The following is a 19,112-nucleotide window of genomic DNA, read 5'->3' on the forward strand; positions in this document are numbered from 1 at the left end:
GTATTTGACCACCTTTCCATAGCCAATATGCTTCTTTTTTCTCTTTTTTTTTTCTTCTTTTTTTTTTTTTTTTAATTTTATTTTATTTCTTTTAAGCATACTCAAAAGCTCATTGTTAAGACGGTTTTGTCTTGTGGTCTCTGCCTTCTTCCTTTGCCTCTGTAGGGGATGGACTACTCTTGTTCTTCCAGGAGGTTGTTCTTGAATATCTCCCAGCACTCACAAGCTCCTTTGCCCTCCATGGATGCTTCCCATGAAAACCCTTGCAGCTGGGCTCTGAGCATATTGAAGCTGATTCTTCTAAAATCCAGGGTTTTTGCGTTTACTGGTCTTCAGTATGCTCAGCCAGACCTTAAACTTCACAATGTTATGATCACTGTATCCAAGGCTACCACTAATAGTTATGTTGTCAAGTAAGTCTTTGTGGTTTGTGAGCAATAAATATAGCAATGTACTGTTCCTAGTCAACATGTCCAACATCTGTAGCAGGAAGCAGTCCTCAATACATTCCAGGAACCTGATGGACAGTTGTCCAACAACTTCAACACAGTATATCTCCATGAAACAACTACTGTCAATGTGAGGTACTAGAGGCTGTAGGAGTTATGCTCCCATTGAACTTAACAGATGGAAACAGAACAAAATTGAAATTTTAGGAATCCTTTTCACTGCCCTTATTCTTATAACTTTTCACTCCCCAACCATCAGTGCTAAGAGAGCCACCAGGTAGACTTTCTCCCACCTGCACAAAACAGATTCTTCCCCATCGCTTCCAGCTGTACTGAAACAATACCTAGCCTTCATAGCCTCCTTTTCCATTCTTTCCCAACTCACAGTCTACCACAAATGCATACACTCTCCATTGCCTGCCACATTGCAGTCATTAATGCCTTCAGCAGGGAGGCAGCACTACTAAGCATATCTGCTGCCTGCTACCAGTTTCCAACAAGTCATGACATTTAATATTAATCTAACATTCAGTTTCCAACATCATGATAGGCGAAGCAGCAAAGGAGTCAATCCAGCAGTTCAGCTGCCTGTACTAAGATCCACTACAAATTATTGTATCAAAAAACTACATTAAATCACACATTAAAACATACAATAAGAATTTCAAAGTTCATTACAGCGTGTCCTCTTTATAAGGAGCATCTGACTTTGGAATTGGTATTCAAGCAATAGTCTTCAAATTACCTTGAATGTTATTTTGTATTGTTACCAGCAGCTGGCCTCAAGGACTAGGTCTACGTGACCGCTAATCACAAGGGGGGTTGTTTTCCTGACTGCTAATCAAAAGGGGGGTCTTTTCTTGCAGGTGGGGTTGTTTTCTTATAATTGTTTGTCTGAGTATTTTTGACCAATAATCTTGTGTGAAACACTGTCCGCCCCTGTCAAGTTCACTATAAAAGTTAGGCTATTCGGGCAATAAAAGGGAGCAGCATGATCTGACTCAACTGGTGTCTGTCGTGCTTTCGGCCGTGCTTCACAACAAATGGCGCCCAAACAGGCTGAGACCTGAACAGGACCTGAACAGGACATCGCAGCGGGAGACCTGAACAGGGCCTGAACAGGACATCGCAGCGGGACAGACATCGCACCGGAGCAGGACATCGCAGCACCGGAGCAGACATCGCAGCCGAGCACGGACATCGCAGCGGCGCCGGGGCGAACTTCGCAGCGCAGCGGGACACCAGCGCAACGGGACACCAGCGGCGCCGGCACATCCGAACGCAGGTAGAGCAGGAGACCAGCGGCGTCGGGACCAGCGGCGCCGGGCGCCGGGACATCGGCGCGGCGCGGGAACCAGCGGCGCCGGGACATCGGGGATCAGCGGCGCCGGGCGCCGGGACATCGGCGCGGCGCCGGGGCCAGCGGCGCCGCGACATCACAGCGCTGAGCCTGAGCCCGAGACTGAGACATCGGAGCGGCGCGGGACATCGGAGCGGCGCCGCAACATCACAGCGCTGAGCCTGAGCCCGAGACTGAGACATCGGAGCGGCGCGGGACATCGGAGCGCCGCCGGAACATCGGAGCGGACATCGGAGCGGACATCGGACCGGCGCCGTAACCAGACACCGAGCCGCAAACACTGTACAAAGGACTCACGGTAAGACACGGGGAAAAGAAACCGTGGGGAGCGTGGGAAAAGATCCGCGGGGAAGCGCGGGAAAAGGAATCGCGGAGGGACGTGGAAAAAGGAATCGCGGAGAGACGGGGGAAAAGGAATCGCGGAGAGACGCGGGAAACGGAGCCGCGGAAAACGAGGGAAATTGAAGTAATCGCGGTGTGATGCGGGACATCCGATATCGAGTTGCTATGGGAGACCAGAGGCGTCAGTGGACAACGTCAGCCGACCCTCACCGTGTGGCGAGTCGGCACAGAGCAGAGGGACGGACATCAGGACCCTGCAGCCTGTCTGACGTAACCATGGAGGCAGCGGCGGCTGTGCTGCTTCTCTCTGGCATTCTTTGTATAAGAGGGTTATCTTGCAATGCAAAAAAGACTATTCGTCCCCAGATCGGTGTTATAACTATGTTTCTGGATAACATTCCGTGGGGTTGCCACATTCTACAGACTATTAATGACGATTTAGCTCTATTGCAGGGCAGGAGTGCAGAGACGCAGATTACACTGCCAAATGACCACCGGCAGGCTGTTTCACAAACAGCTTCTAGGGTTGCAGCCGGCACTGCCTGCAGCCGTATAGCAGACGTTACACTCTCTTTCCTAACTAGTAATCATGTGTCTCATCCATTTGTGGTGAATGGTCAGTGGCAAAAAGAAAAGGGGGAGAGTAAGGGGCGACAAAGACAGAAACGGTACCAGGAGGATGCCACTGACACTAACAGCATGGGTAATAGGAGTAGTATAAGTGACACAGGTGCAGGGCGGCAGCGGGCGCTGCCGCACTGTGGGGCACTCTGCCTGCTGCTCGCCCTCGCCTGCCTGTGCACTGCTGCCGACAGTGTTAGAGTAAAATGTGAAGACTGCTCAGATGGCAGTGATGAGAGTGGTTGTGTGAAGAAGACGTGTGCTGAATCTGACTTTGTGTGCAACAGTGGTCAGTGTGTGCCAAACAGATGGCAGTGTGATGGGGATCCGGACTGTGAAGATGGGTCTGATGAGAGTGCTGAGCTGTGTCATATGAGAACATGCTGGGTAAATGAAATCAGCTGTGGTCCTCAGTCAACCCGGTGTATCCCAGTGTCCTGGAAATGTGATGGTGAAAAAGACTGTGACAGAGATCCTGATTACAAGGATGGAAGTGATGAAATTAACTGCCCTTCTCAGACCTGCAGGCCAGACCAGTTCAGATGTGAAGATGGGAACTGTGTCCATGGGAGTAGGCAGTGCAGTGGTGTGAGAGACTGTCTGGATGGCACTGATGAAGCAAACTGTAACAATGTTATTCAGTGCTCTGGACCTGGCAAATTCAAGTGCAGAAGTGGAGAATGCATAGATATCAATAAAGTGTGTAACCAGCAGAGAGACTGCAAGGACTGGGGTGATGAGCCCTTGGAGGAATGCATCATAAATGAATGTGACTGTCGAGCTGGGTTTGAGTTTGTAGACAAGAGAAACTGTGGAGATATTGATGAATGCCAAAACCCTGGTATCTGTAGTCAAATCTGTATCAACCTGAAAGGTGGCTACAAATGTGAACGTAGCCGTGGATATCAGATGATTCCTGCTACAGGAACCTGGAAAGGGCCATACGGGTACAAAAATACAAATAACACCTGTGATTACAATGACGCTGCTAAGCAGGGTTTAGGGGTTTATAGCATGGAGACAAGGGGTAACAACTACAGTGTTTGGAACAATTGTACAGCTTTGACCTTACCTCCTGATGTTTTTCTGATTTGTGGGGATAGGGCCTGGCAAGGTATCCTTGCAAATGCTATCAGATGTCCATGTTACTTAGATAAACTCATTGTATTTGCTCCTAGCTTGTTACAGTTGCGTGAGATCACCAGACATAAATGGGCATTGCTTGCAATGGATTGCAATGATAATGTTGAATTGTATGGGGTTGCAGCTAGAGCGGCAGTGGCAATTTTAGTGCCTGGAGTGGTACCTCCGGCCGCACGTAACAACTTAGAAAAATTGGTATGCTGGGCCGAGAAGCAAGCCTATGCCACGACAGAGATACTTGAGGAGACACTCTGCTCTGCTGTGGGGATCGGCTGCGGCGTGGACGCCCCTAGGTGCACCCTGAGCGTCTTGCTCGGAGGGGACTCCACTCTCAGCTGCTCACCACAGGAGCAGACAAAGATCTCCTGAAGCTGCAGACAAACAGTATGTTTTCAGCTGCTGGAGGGATACTAACTGGAGTGTTAATAATTGTGTGTGTTATTCTTAAATGTCCAGGTATTTTGTGTTGAAAGTATTCGTGCAAGGGTAAGGTTCTAAAACAAAGTGTTGCAAGTCATTTCACGAGGAACACAATGAGAGACAATATTTGTTTGCTTATCATTCTAAATTATATTCTTGTGGTATGATTGAGGTTGTGGTATGATTGAGAGTGAGATGTGCCAGAGGCCTCTGGGTGTGCGATTGTGCTCTGTATGTGTGATTGTGCTGTGTACTGTGTGAGTGAGAGAGCGCTTTTGCCATAGTGCAGGTTTGCCACAGTGCAGGTTATTGCCTTAGTGCAGGTTATTGCCATAGTGCAGGATTCCGGAATATAGCCATAGTTCAGGTTATTGTTGCCATAGTGCAGGATCCCGGGATATAACCATGGTACAGGTTATTGTTGCCACAGTGCAGGATCCCGGGATATAGCCATAGTACAGGTTATCGTTGCCATAGTGCAGGATTCCGGAATATAGCCATAATTCAGGTTATTGTTGCCATAGTGCAGGATTCCGGAATATAGCCTTAGTACAGGTTATTGTTGCCACAGTGCAGGATCCCGGGATATAACCATAGGGCAGGCTAAAAGCATAGGAAATTGGTGCTGGCAAAAATCAGAGGAAATGGATTTATTACAGCGCTGTTAGAAAAACGGGGAGTCAATTGTAAGCAACTAGCAGGGCTAGTTGTGATCGGTTGAGCAAAATCAAGTTTCACTAGTACGGAGTCATTGTTTGAAGTAGCCACTTGGAGAAATTTAAGGGAATGTACTGTTTTGATCATAATGAGTCAATTCACAAATCCATTACTTTCCTGAAAGAGCACATGAGAAAGATTCAATATGGTATCAATCCTTTCAATCAATGGTTCACTGATTTGTTTGAAACAATTCATAGATGGTTACTGGGATTAGTCAAAGGGGGATTAAAGATTCTGTTCGCTGTGGTGTCAATCATCATTACACGTAGTATTGTGATAAATGTGGTTAAAGGGTTACTTGCAAAAATGTTATAGAGATTTTGAAGTGGTGCCGGAAACAGGTACCCAGTGGATCACTGCAAAGCGGACTGAAGCAGCTTTAGAATCTGCACACGCCGAAGACGACCAGGAGGAGATTCCTGATAATTATTCTGACAATGACGTGGGCTGTGACACCTCAAGGACTGTCAAGAACAGCCTTCGATCACCATCAAGTGATTAGGTTTAAGTGTGTTACTGTTAAGTTGTGTTACTTACTATTAAATTGTGTTACCATTAAGTGCTTACAGTAATTGTAGTGTTATTAGGGTTAAGTTGTATAGTTGTGTTATGTTATGTATTTGACATCTGATGTAAAACCAAGTACTGCTTGTACAAAAAGAAAACGGGGGAATTGTTGGGAATTGGCATACAGGACGTGGACATGTGCCCGTGGAACAATTGTTCCATTTGAGCTTGCTTTAAGCAACCAGGGGTAGGCCTTAGAAATCTCAGGGCCTGCTGTAGCTGAGCAAACCAAGCTGCCAGAGTAACTGTGAGAAGCTCCCACGGCAATGACTCCCACATCGCCCAATTAAGGAACTCAGAAAATATTGTTACCAGCAGCTGGCCTCAAGGACTAGGTCTACGTGACCGCTAATCACAAGGGGGGTTGTTTTCCTGACTGCTAATCAAAAGGGGGGTCTTTTCTTGCAGGTGGGGTTGTTTTCTTATAATTGTTTGTCTGAGTACTTTTGACCAATAATCTTGTGTGAAACACTGTCCGCCCCTGTCAAGTTCACTATAAAAGTTAGGCTATTCGGGCAATAAAAGGGAGCAGCATGATCTGACTCAACTGGTGTCTGTCGTGCTTTCGGCCGTGCTTCGCAACAATTTTGTAAATAAAGAGTTGCTCTCCTTGGCTAAAATTACAGAATCACACAGAATCACAGAATTTCTAGGTTGGAAGAGACCTCAAGATCATCGAGTCCAACCTCTGGCCTAACACTAACAGTCCCCACTAAACCATATCCCTAAGCTCTACATCTAAACGTCTTTTAAAGACTTCCAGGGATGGTGAGTCCACCACTTCCCTGGACAGCCCGTTCCAATGTCTAAATGTCTATTAGAAGCAAAGTCTTGAGCTAAGAAATTAATTGTTCAGAAAAGCATGAAACAAATTAGCAATTTTACTTGGAATGAAAAGTGATCCACTCTTTCAAAAAATTGGGTGAGGGAAGAAGGGGTGTGCATTGATTTTTTCCCCCCTTTTTTAATTGATTTTGATCACCTCACAGTAATAGATCTGGTGTTCTGGTAGCTTAGGGTCTCATTACAATCTTCACAATTTCAGTTGTATAGTCAAAAAGAGTATACTGGAAACAATGTATATACTTACAGTGATGCTAACTTCATTCTCTTTGTTGGAAACATCCGCAGAAGTGATTTGATTGCTATTATTTGTGGTGTCTCCAAGATCATTAGGCATGGTTTCATACTCTTAGAAAAGAAAAAAAAGGTTATTTTATAATTTCATAACTTTGGAGGGGAAAGGATTGTCTTTATTATTTCAACTCTGTAGTACCATAATGCTGGGAACACCTATCAGAAATCTGTGCTCTTTGAAAATGATACATTATTTCTATTGTATCTAATACATTTTGGGGAATCCTTGTGGCAAATAATTTTGAATAAATCTGTTGTGACTGACAGACCTGAAAAAAGAATCTGCTTTTCTGTTCAGCTTTATAGAGAAGAAATCTATACCATAATATATAGCTCTATTAGGAAAAACTAGAGTTAAATAAGAAATCCATTCATAAAGCTATTTTTATGTGCTTCTGACTTCCCATTAAAAATTGAAGACTGCCCTCTACAACGAACTTCTCTAGTCTTGTATTCAGCCAAATATAGGACTGACTTAGAAATTAGCTTGGGGTTTTTTGTTTATCTGAGAAGAAATTGACAAGTGAGTTTTTAGCTAGTTTATTGCTATCGAAGATATTTCATTTATCAAAATGATGCTACTCAAAGGTCTTCAGGGGTGAATCTAAGACAATTCCATCAAAAGAATGAATATGGCATAATTATTTATAATGAGATATGAGATAAATGAGATAACAAGAATTAAATATTATATATGTGAATTTAGATACATGCATTAAAATAAAGCACCGAATATATTTTATGATTGTATCTGAAAATATACATAATGTTTCAATTGTATGACTGTAATGCGTACAGATGAAATAAACCAAATGAGCAATAAGTGCATTTATTACAAATGCACCTACAGCACTACAATTTAAATTTGCAAATCATAGAATTATAGAATCGTCGAATGGCTTGGGTTGGAAAGGACCTCAAAGATCATTTAGTTCCAGCCTCCCTGCCATGGGGGTTGCCCAGGGCCTCATCCAACCTGGTATTAAACACCTCTAGGGATGGGGCATATGCAACCTCTCTGGGCAACCTGTTCAAGTGCCTCACCATCCTCTGAGTGAAAAATTTCCTCCTAATGTCTAATCTAAATCTCCCCTCTTTTAGTTTAAAACCATTCCCCCTTGTCCTGTCATTGTCTGCCTGAGTAAAAAATTGTTCTCCATCTTTTTTATAAGCCCCCTTTAAGTATTGAAAAGCTGCAATAAGGTCACTCTGGAGCCTTCTCTTCTCCAGGCTGAACATTCCCAGCTCTCTCAGCCTTTCTTCATAGGAGAGGTGCTCCAGCCCTCTGATCGTCTTTGGATGCAGCCCAGGATGCAGTTGGCCCTATGGGTGGCAAGCATGCACAAATAAGTATGTATTTCTTTATATATTTTAATTCAAATCAGTGTCATAAGTCTACAGATGAAATTGTTCACACAAACCAGAAGCAGGAACTCTTCCAACCTGACAGATGCTACCTGGTCAAGGGGAGGGAGTGCCTGTGCCTTGGTAGACTTTATTTTCTTTAGCTCCCGAGACCATTTTGGAGAGCTTGGCTGGTAATGCTAGAAACAAGCTGCATTAGCTTTTTGATCTTCCTGCATGCACAAACGCACTTTATTTCTGCAAAGCACTCAGTAGGCTGCATATTTTTTGGTATATGAACCAACACAGTTACCTCTGCCACCAATGCTACAGTTGGTCAAGTCAGGTTGTATAAACTTGTAGTCTATTTTGGCTCTACACCATACATGCCAAAGGAAAGGATTTTTTTATTTTTTTTGAAGCAAAATGTATATTTAGTCTACAGAGCTTTCACAAGAAACCAAATTTAATTTCATGTCCTTTGAACATTTAAATTCTCCAACTCAGCATTGCATCCCTATGTCTGTAGCTTCCTATGCAGCAAAGTTATAGTAGTGAAAGGCAAAGTAACAGCGATCTTTACTGAATTACCCACTTGCACAAGCAGTCTGGACAAGGTGCTGTGCAAGCCATCCGCTACTGTGAACACAGGTTTTGCCACAGTATAGGAGGAGACCAGCTTTATTTCATCTGCAGGAAGAACTTTAAACTAGCTATGACGGGGGAAGGGAGTAAAACAGGGCTCACCAGAGAAGTGCCTAGGGGAACAATGCTGAAGCTGGGGATGAGGCAGATGTTTCATCTGAAGTGCATCTACACCGATGCACACAGCACGGGCAACAAAAAAGAGGAGCTAGAAGCAATTGTGAGACAGGCTAACTACGACTTAGTTGCTATAACTGAAACATAGTGGGATCAGTCTTACAACAGGAATACTGCGATGGATGGCTACAAGTTCTTCAGAAAGGATAGACAAGATAGGAAGGGTGGTGGTGTAGCTCTTTATATTAAAGAGTGTTTTGATGTTGAAGAGCTTCGGGTTGGGAATGATGTTGAAGTTGAGTGTCTATGGATAAGGATCGGGGGAAGGCCTGTAGGGGTGACATCTTGGTGGGGGTCTGTTATAGACCGCCTAATCAGGATGAAGAGATGGATGAGGCATTCTATGAGCAGCTTGCAAAAGTTGCACGATCACCAGCACTCATTCTTATGGGAGTCTTCAGCTTCCCTGATATATGCTGGAAGTATAATACTGCACAGAGGAAGCAGTCTAGGAGGTTCCTGGAGTGTGTGGAAGATAGCTTCCTGACACAGCTGGTTCAAGAGCCTACCAGGGGAGGTGCCCCACTAGAACTGCTCTTCACTAACAGAGAAGGACTAGTGGGAGATGTGAAAGTTGGGGACTGTCTTGGGCAGAGTGACCATGAAATTGTAGAGTTTTCTATCCTTGGTGACGTCAGAAGGGTAACTAGGAAAACTGCTGTCTTGAACTTCCAGAGGGTGGACTTTGACCTATTCAGGTCACTTGTTGCAGGGGTCCCTTGGGAGTCACTCCCGGTGACAACAGTTCTGGTTATCTGGAGAGGTCCCAGAGGATTGGAGGCTTGCCAATGTGACTCCCATCTACAAGAAGGGCCATAAGGAGAATCCACGGAACGACAGGCCTGTCAGCCTGACCTCAGTTCCTGGGAAAGTTATGAAGCAAATTATCTTGGGTGAGATCACACAACACTTGCATGGCGTCCAAGGGTTCAGGCCCAGCTAGTAGGGGTTCACGAAAGGCAGGTCGTGCTTGTCCAACCTCATCTCTTTCTATGGATAGGGTGGTTAAGGCCCACCATAAGAACCAGGGCCTGCAAACGTGAGGCAACTTGCAGCTGCCTGTAGAAGGCCTCATCCACTTCCTCTTCCTGATCCAGTGGCCTGTAGTAAACACCCTCCACAATGTCACCCCTGTTGGCCTGTCCTTTAATCCTCACCCCTGGGCTCTCGATTTGCATTTCATTCCCCCCAGGCAGAGCTCCATACATTCCAGTTGCTCACTTATAGAAAGAGCAACTCCACTACCTCATCTTTCTGGCCTGTCCTTCCTAAAAAGCACAAAGCCGTCCATGGCCACATTCCAGTCATGAGATCTGTCCCACCATGTCTCAATAACTGTGATGAGATCATAGCCCTGCAACCGCACATAAAGCTCCAGTTCCACTTGTTTATTCCTCATGCTGCATGCATTTACATAGAGGCATTAGAGTTGGTCTCCCAATGCATCTGCCTTTCTAGATGGGGCAACCGTAACTCATCCATGTGTTACAGGCCTGTCAGTTTGACCTCAGTGCCAGGGAAGCTCATGGAGCAGATCCTCCTGAGAGTCATCACGCAGCACTTGCAGGGCAAGCAGGCGATCAGGCCCAGTCAGCATGGGTTTATGAAAGGCAGGTCCTGCTTGACGAACCTGATCTCCTTCTATGACAAAGTGAATCGCTGGGTGGACGAGGGAAAGGCTGTGGATGTGGTCTACCTTGACTTCAGCAAGGCTTTTGACACCGTCTCCCACAGCATTCTCCTCAAGAAACTGGCTGCTCGTGGCTTGGACTGGCGCACGCTTCGTTGGGTTAGAAACTGTCTGGATAGCCGGGCCCAAAGAGTCGTGGTGAATGGAGCCAAGTCCAGTTGGAGGCCAGTCACTAGTGGCGTCCCCCAGGGCTCGGTGCTGGGGCCGGTCCTCTTTAATATCTTCATCGATGATCTGGATGAGGGCATCGAGTGCACCCTCAGTAAGTTTGCAGATGACACCAAGTTAGGTGCGTGTGTCGATCTGCTTGAGGGTAGGAAAGCTCTGCAGGAGGATCTGGATAGGCTGCACCGATGGGCTGAGGTCAACTGCATGAAGTTCAACAAGGCCAAGTGCCAGGTCCTGCACCTGGGGCGCAATAACCCCAAGCAGAGCTACAGGCTGGGAGAGGAATGGTTGGAGAGCTGCCAGGCAGAGAATGACCTGGGAGTGATGGTGGATAGTCGGCTGAATATGAGCCAGCAGTGTGCTCAGGTGGCCAAGAAGGCCAACGGCATCCTGGCTTGTATCAGGAACAGTGTGGCCAGCAGGGCTAGGGAGGTGATCGTCCCCCTGTACTCGGCTCTGGTGAGGCCGCACCTCGAGTACTGTGTTCAGTTTTGGGCCCCTCGCTACAAGAAGGACATCGAGGTGCTTGAGCGGGTCCAGAGAAGGGCGACGAAGCTGGTGAGGGGCCAGGAGAACAAGTCCTACGAGGAGCGGCTGAGGGAGCTGGGCTTGTTCAGCCTGGAGAAAAGGAGGCTCAGGGGCGACCTTATCGCTCTCTATAGGTACCTCAAGGGAGGCTGTAGCGAGGTGGGGGCTGGTCTGTTCTCCCACGTGCCTGGTGACAGGACGAGGGGGAATGGGCTTAAGTTGAGCCAGGGGAGTTTTAGGTTAGATGTTAGGAAGAACTTCTTTACTGAAAGGGTTGTGAGGCATTGGAACAGGCTGCCCAGGGAAGTGGTGGAGTCACCATCCCTGGAGGTCTTTAAAAGACGTTTAGATGTAGAGCTTAGGGATATGGTTTAGTGGGGACTGCTAGCATTAGGTCAGAGGTTGGACTCGATGATCTTGAGGTCTCTTCCAACCTAGAAATTCTGTGATTCTGTGATTCTGTCTACGGTAGCTCTCCTGTTAAGCTCTGTTCCCTCTCTAGTCTCTGGGCATCCTTTGCCAGCTGTGGTGTTCAGCTGGCATGAGTGGGATGGCATGCCATCCCATACCTTATCACCAGAATCCCTGATAATATCCCCCTCCCCCATCCCAGGTCATGACCAAGGACCCTCTTCCCTCTTTGGGAAAGATGAATCCCATATGATTCCAGCAAGCCCGGTGTACCGGGTCCGGCTGGAATGTTAACTTTCCCTGCAGCAGCCCATACAGTGCTGTACTCTGCACTTGTAGTTGGAACAGCAGTATTATCACACCAGTGTTGTGTCTACTGCTGAGCAGTGCTGGCACAGCTTCAGGACTCTCTCTAACCCTCCTAGGGGGTGGGCAAAAATGTGAGAAGAGAAACATCACCAGGGCAGCTAACCTAAACCAACCAAAGGGATATTCCATACTATATGTCGTCACATTCAGCAATAAAAGGTGGAAACAGGAAGAAGAGGGGAGGGGTGGGCTCTCATGAAAACGTCGGTCCTCCTCCCGAACACCGGCTAAGTGCGTTGAGGCCCTGCTTCAAGGATGTGGTCAAGCATCACTCATTTGTGGGAAGTAGAGAGTAATTTCTTTCCTCTGCACTTCCACATAGTGTTAATTTGTTTTGTTTGTTTGTTTTCCTCCCTTTTCCCCTTTCCCCTTTTTTTTTCCTTTAGTTAAATTGTTTAGTTCATAATAATCTTTCCTTAATTATTATTATTATTGTTATTTCCCTTTAATTAAATTATCCTTATCTCAACCTGTGAGTTCTTCTTTACTTTACTTCTTCCCCTCCTCATCTAAGGAGGGGGAGTGAGAGAGCGGTTGTGGGGTTTAGCTGCCTAGCACGGTAAAACCACCACATCCGGTGCCATAAGGCTTCTTTTTACCAAAGAACCCGAAATTTTGGCAATGACACCAGCCATGGAGCCACGTGTTAATGGATGCTATCCTTCTGTTCCTATTGCTGTCAGTACTGGGGAGAATGGAAAAGATGACTTGCGCACCTGAGTTCCTGATCATCCATCCCAATTCCTTGAAGTCCCTTTTGATTGCTCTCAGGCTACACATTGCTACTTCTTCTCCCCCCAGATGTAGGACCAGCAATGGGTAGTAGTCTGAAGGGTTGAATCAAGCTGGGAAGTCTCCTGGTGAGGTCCTAAACCCTGGCCCTGGGAAGGCAGCAGACTTCCCTTAGAAGAGGATACTTTCTACATATTGGACCCTCTGTTCCTCTTGTTGTGGAATGACACACAACTAAAACCCACCTTTTTTTCCTCCTTCTGGTGGTCATGATACAGGGGGTTGGCCTTTCCAACCCTGGCAATAGCTTTGGTGGAAAGGGATCGTTGCCTTCTCCATCCGTCGATTGTCTTTCAGCCTCCAGGGCCTCATACCTGTTGCTCAGGGCTACCTGATAGGGTGAGATGGGTGAAGGCAGATTTGTCCTGCCACCTCAAGCCTGGACTGGACTCCTTTCATACACAACCTTGCAGCTTATGCCTTGTGTCTGCTGGGGGATGGATACGGCATTCCCTTCTTGTTGGGGAATTCCTGGTGCTGTTCTTGTTTAACAGAGGTCAAAGCTTGGCACCATCAGTCTATCTCCCTCTCTGAAACCCAGATGCCCCCCAGTTTTTCTACCTCTTCTCGTAGCTCAGCTACCATGCTGAGCAGATCTTCCACCTACTCACATCTCATGCAGTTGCTATCTCTGCAGCTGCCCAAAAGTGGTGTGAAGCTTTGGCACTCCCTGCAGCCTGGCATCTGGATGGCTGCATGCTTTTTCGGAAGCTCAGTTTGGGTCCCCACCTCCTTTTTGGTAAGTGTGGTTGTAGCCTTCTTCAGCCTGTTTGCCATGACTGGTCTCTCACTGGAGCTTGCTGCTGCACCCTGCCCGCGCAAACTGAAGAGCCACACTCAGTTCACAGTGCTCCTGGTTGCTTGTGCTCCCTAGGGGCTGCCTTTGTATGACAGAAGAGGGGGGGCCCTTCTGGCTCCACCCATGCCTTGCCAACCACCCTTGGGACAGCTGCTGGCTCTTGGTGGCTCCCTCGGATACCTTGAAGTGTGCCTCGATGAAGAGAAACCCCTGCATGCTGCGATCCCTTGCTCCGCTGCAGAACGCTTCTGCCCCAGAGACAATCAATCGCCTTGGTGAGTGACTGTAAAATGGCAGTGATGCCTGATTTAAATGTCCCACTGCTGCCGTTTCTGGCTACACCCACACCTCGTCAGACTCCCTTGTAAAGGCTGCTGGGTCCTGGTGGCTCCCTCAACTGCCTCGAATGGGCCTTGATGAAGAGAAACCTCTGCAAGCCGTGGTCCTCACTCCGTTGCAGAACGTCTGCCCCAGAGCCGATCGACTCCTAATACCTAAACCTCCCCTGGCGCATCTTGAGGCCATTTTACCTATTTTAATCACTTGGTGCTTGGGAGAAAAAAGGTGGTGTGAAGCTTTGGCACTCCCTGCAGCCTGACATCTTGACAGCTGTGTGCTTTTTCGGTAGCTCAGTTTGGGTCCCCACCTCTTTTTTTTGGCAAGTGTGGGGCTCACTGGGTCCTGCCAGCCCCAAGGACTGCCTTTGTATGGGGGTGGGGACACGTTGCTGCTCCTGGACTCACCCAAGCCTCACAAGCTGCTCTTGCGAGGGCTGCCGGCTCCCATAGCTGCCTCGAGTTGCCTCAGTGCAGAAAAGCCCCTTGCACACCTCAATCCACAGCTCTGCTACAGCACACCTCTGCCCCGGAGTCAATTGCCTCGGCAAGTGGCCAGATTGTGACAGATGCAGCCCAAAGTCAGTCACAGACTAATCAAACTCAGTGGTTATTTTATATACATAAATGAAAAATGGCAATTAATTGGAATGTATTGGAAAGTGTGTGACTCAAGCATGACATAAATGGTATGGAATAAGGTGTGGATATTGTCCTGGTTTCAGCTAGGATAGTTAATCTTCTTCCCGGTAGCTGGTATGTTGCTGTGTTTTGGATTTAGGATGAGAATGATGCTGATAACACATCGATGTTTTAGTTGTTGTGAAACAGTGCTTACACTAAGCCAAGGACTTTTCAGTTTCTTGCTCTGTCCTGCCAGTGGGCAGGCTGGGCGTGCAGCAGGAGCTGAGAGGGGACAGAACCAGGACAGCTGACCCAAACTGGCCAAAGTGGTATTCCATACCATATGATAACATGCTGAACAAATAATATGGCATGGCTGGCCGGGGTGGGGGGACCACTGCTCGGAGCTGGACTGGGCATTGGTCAGTGAGTGGTGAGCAATTGCATCGTGCATCGCTTGTTTTGTACACATGTACTACAGTAGTAGTACTATCTAGCTGGTAGATAGGAATGGGGAGGAGAATGAAGCCCTAATGATCCATGAGGAAATGGTTAGTGACCTGCTACACCACTTAGACATACACAAGCCTATGGAGCTGAATGGGATCCACCCAAGGGTAATGAAGGAGCTGGCGGAAGTGCTCACCAAGCCGCTTTCCATCATTTATCAGAAGTCCTGGCTATCAGGAGAGGTTCCAGTCGACTGGAGGCTAGCAAATGTGACACTCATCTACAAGAAAGGCCAGAAGGAGGACTTGGGGAACTACAAGCCTGTCATTCTGACTTCGGTGACAGGGAAGCTCATGGAGCAGATTATCTTGAGTGCTGTCATGTGGCACTTACAGGACAACCAAGTGATCAGACCCAGTCAGTATGGGTTTATCAAACACAGGTCCTGCTTGATGAACCTAATCTCCTTCTATGACAAGGTCACTCACTTGTTGGATGAGGGAAAGGCTGTGGATGTTGTCTACTTAGACTTTTGTAAAGCTTTTGAAACTGTTTCCCACAGCATTCTCCAAGAGAAACTGGCTGCTCAAGGCTTGGACGGGCATACACTTCTCTGGGTATAAAACTGTATGGGTTTCTCATAAAGAAGTTTGACTTGCAATTTATCATCTCAGCACAGCTTATCTTCTGTGCTGGATACGTACGTATTATCTTTTGATGACCTTTCTTTTTCCTGGAACAATGCTTCTCTTTCTTTCCCTCCTCACCCTTTTTCTTTAAAAAAAATGATATATATATATATATATATATAGTAGTTTTATCATTTACTTGCAGGTTTCGAAGCTTAGCAAAGGGATTATTTTTTTTCCCTGCAATAAGTCCCATACAATTAAACATCCAATCAGTATAAATTGTAACACATTAATGTTTGCTAGGATATTGAAAGCTGGATATTGGATGTCTCTCAAGTTTAATTAGTTCAATAAATTTAAATGAGAGGAAGTAATAGCCAGGAGAAGACAAATGATTTCCCATGCAATGCCTTTTTTCTTATAAGAAGATTTGAAAATCAGCACAAATACGCAATGACTGCTTCAGCAATTCTCCTAGTGTTTTAAGCGGTGTTGTAATGTGATTTCTAGTAAAGGTGTCATGGATTTCTTCTATTATGTTCACTTTATAAATCATATGTTGAAGCTTATTGAGACAAAGCTGGATGGTTTGTAGGCCTTCATGCAGTATTCTGTTAGCAAAGGTAGCCATCTGCTCTCGCCATCTGTGAAATCAAATCTCAGCAGTGTCTGTCAGCTAGCTGGGTAGGAAATAAATCTTAGGGAACATTTGGATATTAATTATTCTGGTTAGGGAACAGGGAGAGAAGTAATGAGATCGTTCACTTTATAAAGTTAGCCTTCCACACCAGCTCTGAAAACTGTTCCAACTGCTCTTGCCAGATGTAAACTTGAAAGAGATTAAGGCTCCACTCTTCTCCCTAGCACCACTACTCAGGTCTGCTTGCTGTGCAATTCTGCACAGTTTTTGTTAACATATCATTTCACATAAAACCTCGCATTCAGGCAAAAATAATAATAATAGAAAAACTTTGGACCCTTAGAGCCCTCCTTTAATAGCCATTAAGTTTTGAGACTGCTTCTTTCTGCACTGTGTTTATTTACAGGATAGACCTTTGAAGTTGTATTCCTCTGATATGGGTTTTGGTTCCCACCTAGAATTAGATCTACTTCTGTCTATTTGCAAAAGTCTGTACATGCCATGTTGGTGTTATATCTTTGTGGGAAACAGCTATATTTGCCGTGTATCTAGCCAGAAGGTTATAAAATAATAGTGCTTATTATTTTATAGAATTGTAAAGTTAGGCTAGAAACAAGTGTATTCAGTTTATGTGGCAAGGGTTTGGTAGCAGGGGGCTGCAGGGATGGCCTCTGTGAGAAGAATCCAGAAGCTGGCCCATCTTAGATAAACCAGTTTCAGAGCTGGAAAACTGACCTGCTGCTGCCCAGAGCCAATCAATAAGTGATGTTGCTTGTGCTTCTGCAAAAGTAGATTTAAGAAAAAAAAAAAATATTGTTGCTCAACAGCATCTGTGAGAATGATGAGTGAGAAACAGCCCTGCAAACACCAAGGTCAGTGAAGAAGGAGGGGAAGGAGGTGCTCTAGGCGCCAGAGCAGAAGTTCCCTTGTGGCCTGTGGTGAGGATCATGGTGGAACAGGCTGTCCCCCTGCAGCCTGTGGAGGAGCCTACAGTGGAACAGGTGGATCTGCCCTGAAGGAGGCTGTGGCCTATGGAAAGCCCCCAACAAAGCAGACTCTGGGCAAGACCTGTAGCCTGTAGAGGAGCCCACACAGCAGCAGATGATCTGGAGGGAGCTGCTGCCCGTGGGGGACCCAGGTTGGAGCAGTTTGCTCCTGAGAGATGGGCCCCATGGTACAGACCCATATCTGGAGCAGTTCTTGAAGAGCTGCTGCCTGTGGGAAGCTCACACAGGATCAGTTCGGGAAGGACTGCATCCTGTGGGAGGGACCCCATGTTGGAGTATCCCTCCCCACTCAGGAGATTGGCTCACCTATCGGCTGCTTCCCGGACAACAAGTACAGCCATGGTCTTCACCAAGTGGAAAGTGCTTGTCAAAAAAAATGTGGCAACCCAGACCAAGTGCCTGCCCAAAGATGCGGCTGTTCAGGTCTCTGGCTGCAGGGAGTGCCTGAGCCTGTTGCTACCACTGGAGGGTGACAGAAATACTGCCTGCATGAGGTGTGAACAGGTGGAGAATCTGATCAGCCTGGTGGCAGAGCTCAAGGAGGAGGTGGAGTGATCATGGACCATCAGGGAGGGTGAGCAGGAGTTAGACTGGTGGAGCAACTCCCTGCCGTGCCCGAGAAAAAGGCACCGGGGTGATACACTCTGAATAGTGATGTCCCCCCCGTGGTGGTTTTACTCAGGTGGGCAGCCGAGCTCCACCACAACCGCTCTCTCACTCCCCCTCTCCTCAAAGAGGAAGGGGAAGAAAATACAACACAGAGAACTCGAGGTTTGAGATGAGAAAGGTTTAATTAAAGGGAAAGGGAACAGGGAGAAAAGAAACAAAAGAAACAATAAATCTGCGCAGAAGCACAGAGAGAAGGGGAAAAAATTATTCTCTACTTCCCATCAACGAGCGATGTTCGGCCACGTCCTGGGAAGCCGGGCCTCAAAACACATAGTGGTTGTTCAGGAGGAACAGTCCCTCCCCCACGAGAGCCCCCCTTTTGATTGCTGAGTGTGACATCAGGTGTTATGGAATATCCCTTTGATTGGTTTAGATGAGCTGCCCTGGCGATGTCCCCTCCCCATCACTTGCCCACCCCCAGCCTGCTGGCTCTAGGGGACTTGGAAGGAGTCCTGATGCTGTGCCAGCACTATGCAGCAATAGACACTGGAGTGATATCAGTGCTGTTCCAGCTACGAGTGCAGAGCACAGCACTGTGTGGGCTGCTGCAGGGAAAGGTGACTACATCCCAGACAGACCCAACACAACTGTCGCTGTCAGGCAGAGGAAGGGGACCTGAGAGATGGAGAGGAATGGAAACAGATCCCTGCTCGGCATTACAGGCAAGCCCCCTCCCTAAGCACCTCACCTCCCCAGGCGCCCTTACACAATAGGTTTGAGGCCCTGGAGCTTGAGGGACAGGTTGATGAGTATGTGGGGGAAAGTCCACCCAGAAGGTTGTCTAGGGCAAGGAAGTCAACTCCATGCCTCACAACTGCCTCCACTAAGAAGGAAAGAAGGGTAATTGTTGTAGGCAACTCCCTTTTGAGGGGAACAGAGGGCCCCAAATGTCTTCCTGACCCTACCCATAGGGAAGTCTGCTGCCTCCCTGGGGCCTGAGTCAAGGACATTACCAGAAAACTTCCTGGCCTTGTTTGCCCGTCCGATTATTACACCTTAGTGGTAATTCAGGCTGGCAGTGATGAAATTGCTGAGAGAAGCCTGAAGGCTATCAAAAGGGACTTCAGGGGATT

General features: G+C 47.0%; 1 pseudogene across 1 annotated transcript in view; it reads left to right on the forward strand.

Moving 5' to 3' along the window:
• Positions 1-469: 469 nt before the first annotated feature.
• The window catches only part of LOC309889475 (very low-density lipoprotein receptor-like), a 47,200-nt pseudogene continuing 28,557 nt past the window's right edge, over positions 470-19,112 (forward strand). The window contains exons 1-3 of the transcript in view: positions 470-579; positions 1,607-2,107; positions 2,967-3,204. The product of the transcript in view is annotated as a very low-density lipoprotein receptor-like (transcript). The remainder of the gene's footprint in view (positions 580-1,606; positions 2,108-2,966; positions 3,205-19,112) is intronic.

Source organism: Aythya marila (genome assembly GCF_965140915.1).
Source record: "Aythya marila genome assembly, chromosome: W".
NCBI lineage: Eukaryota > Metazoa > Chordata > Aves > Anseriformes > Anatidae > Aythya > Aythya marila.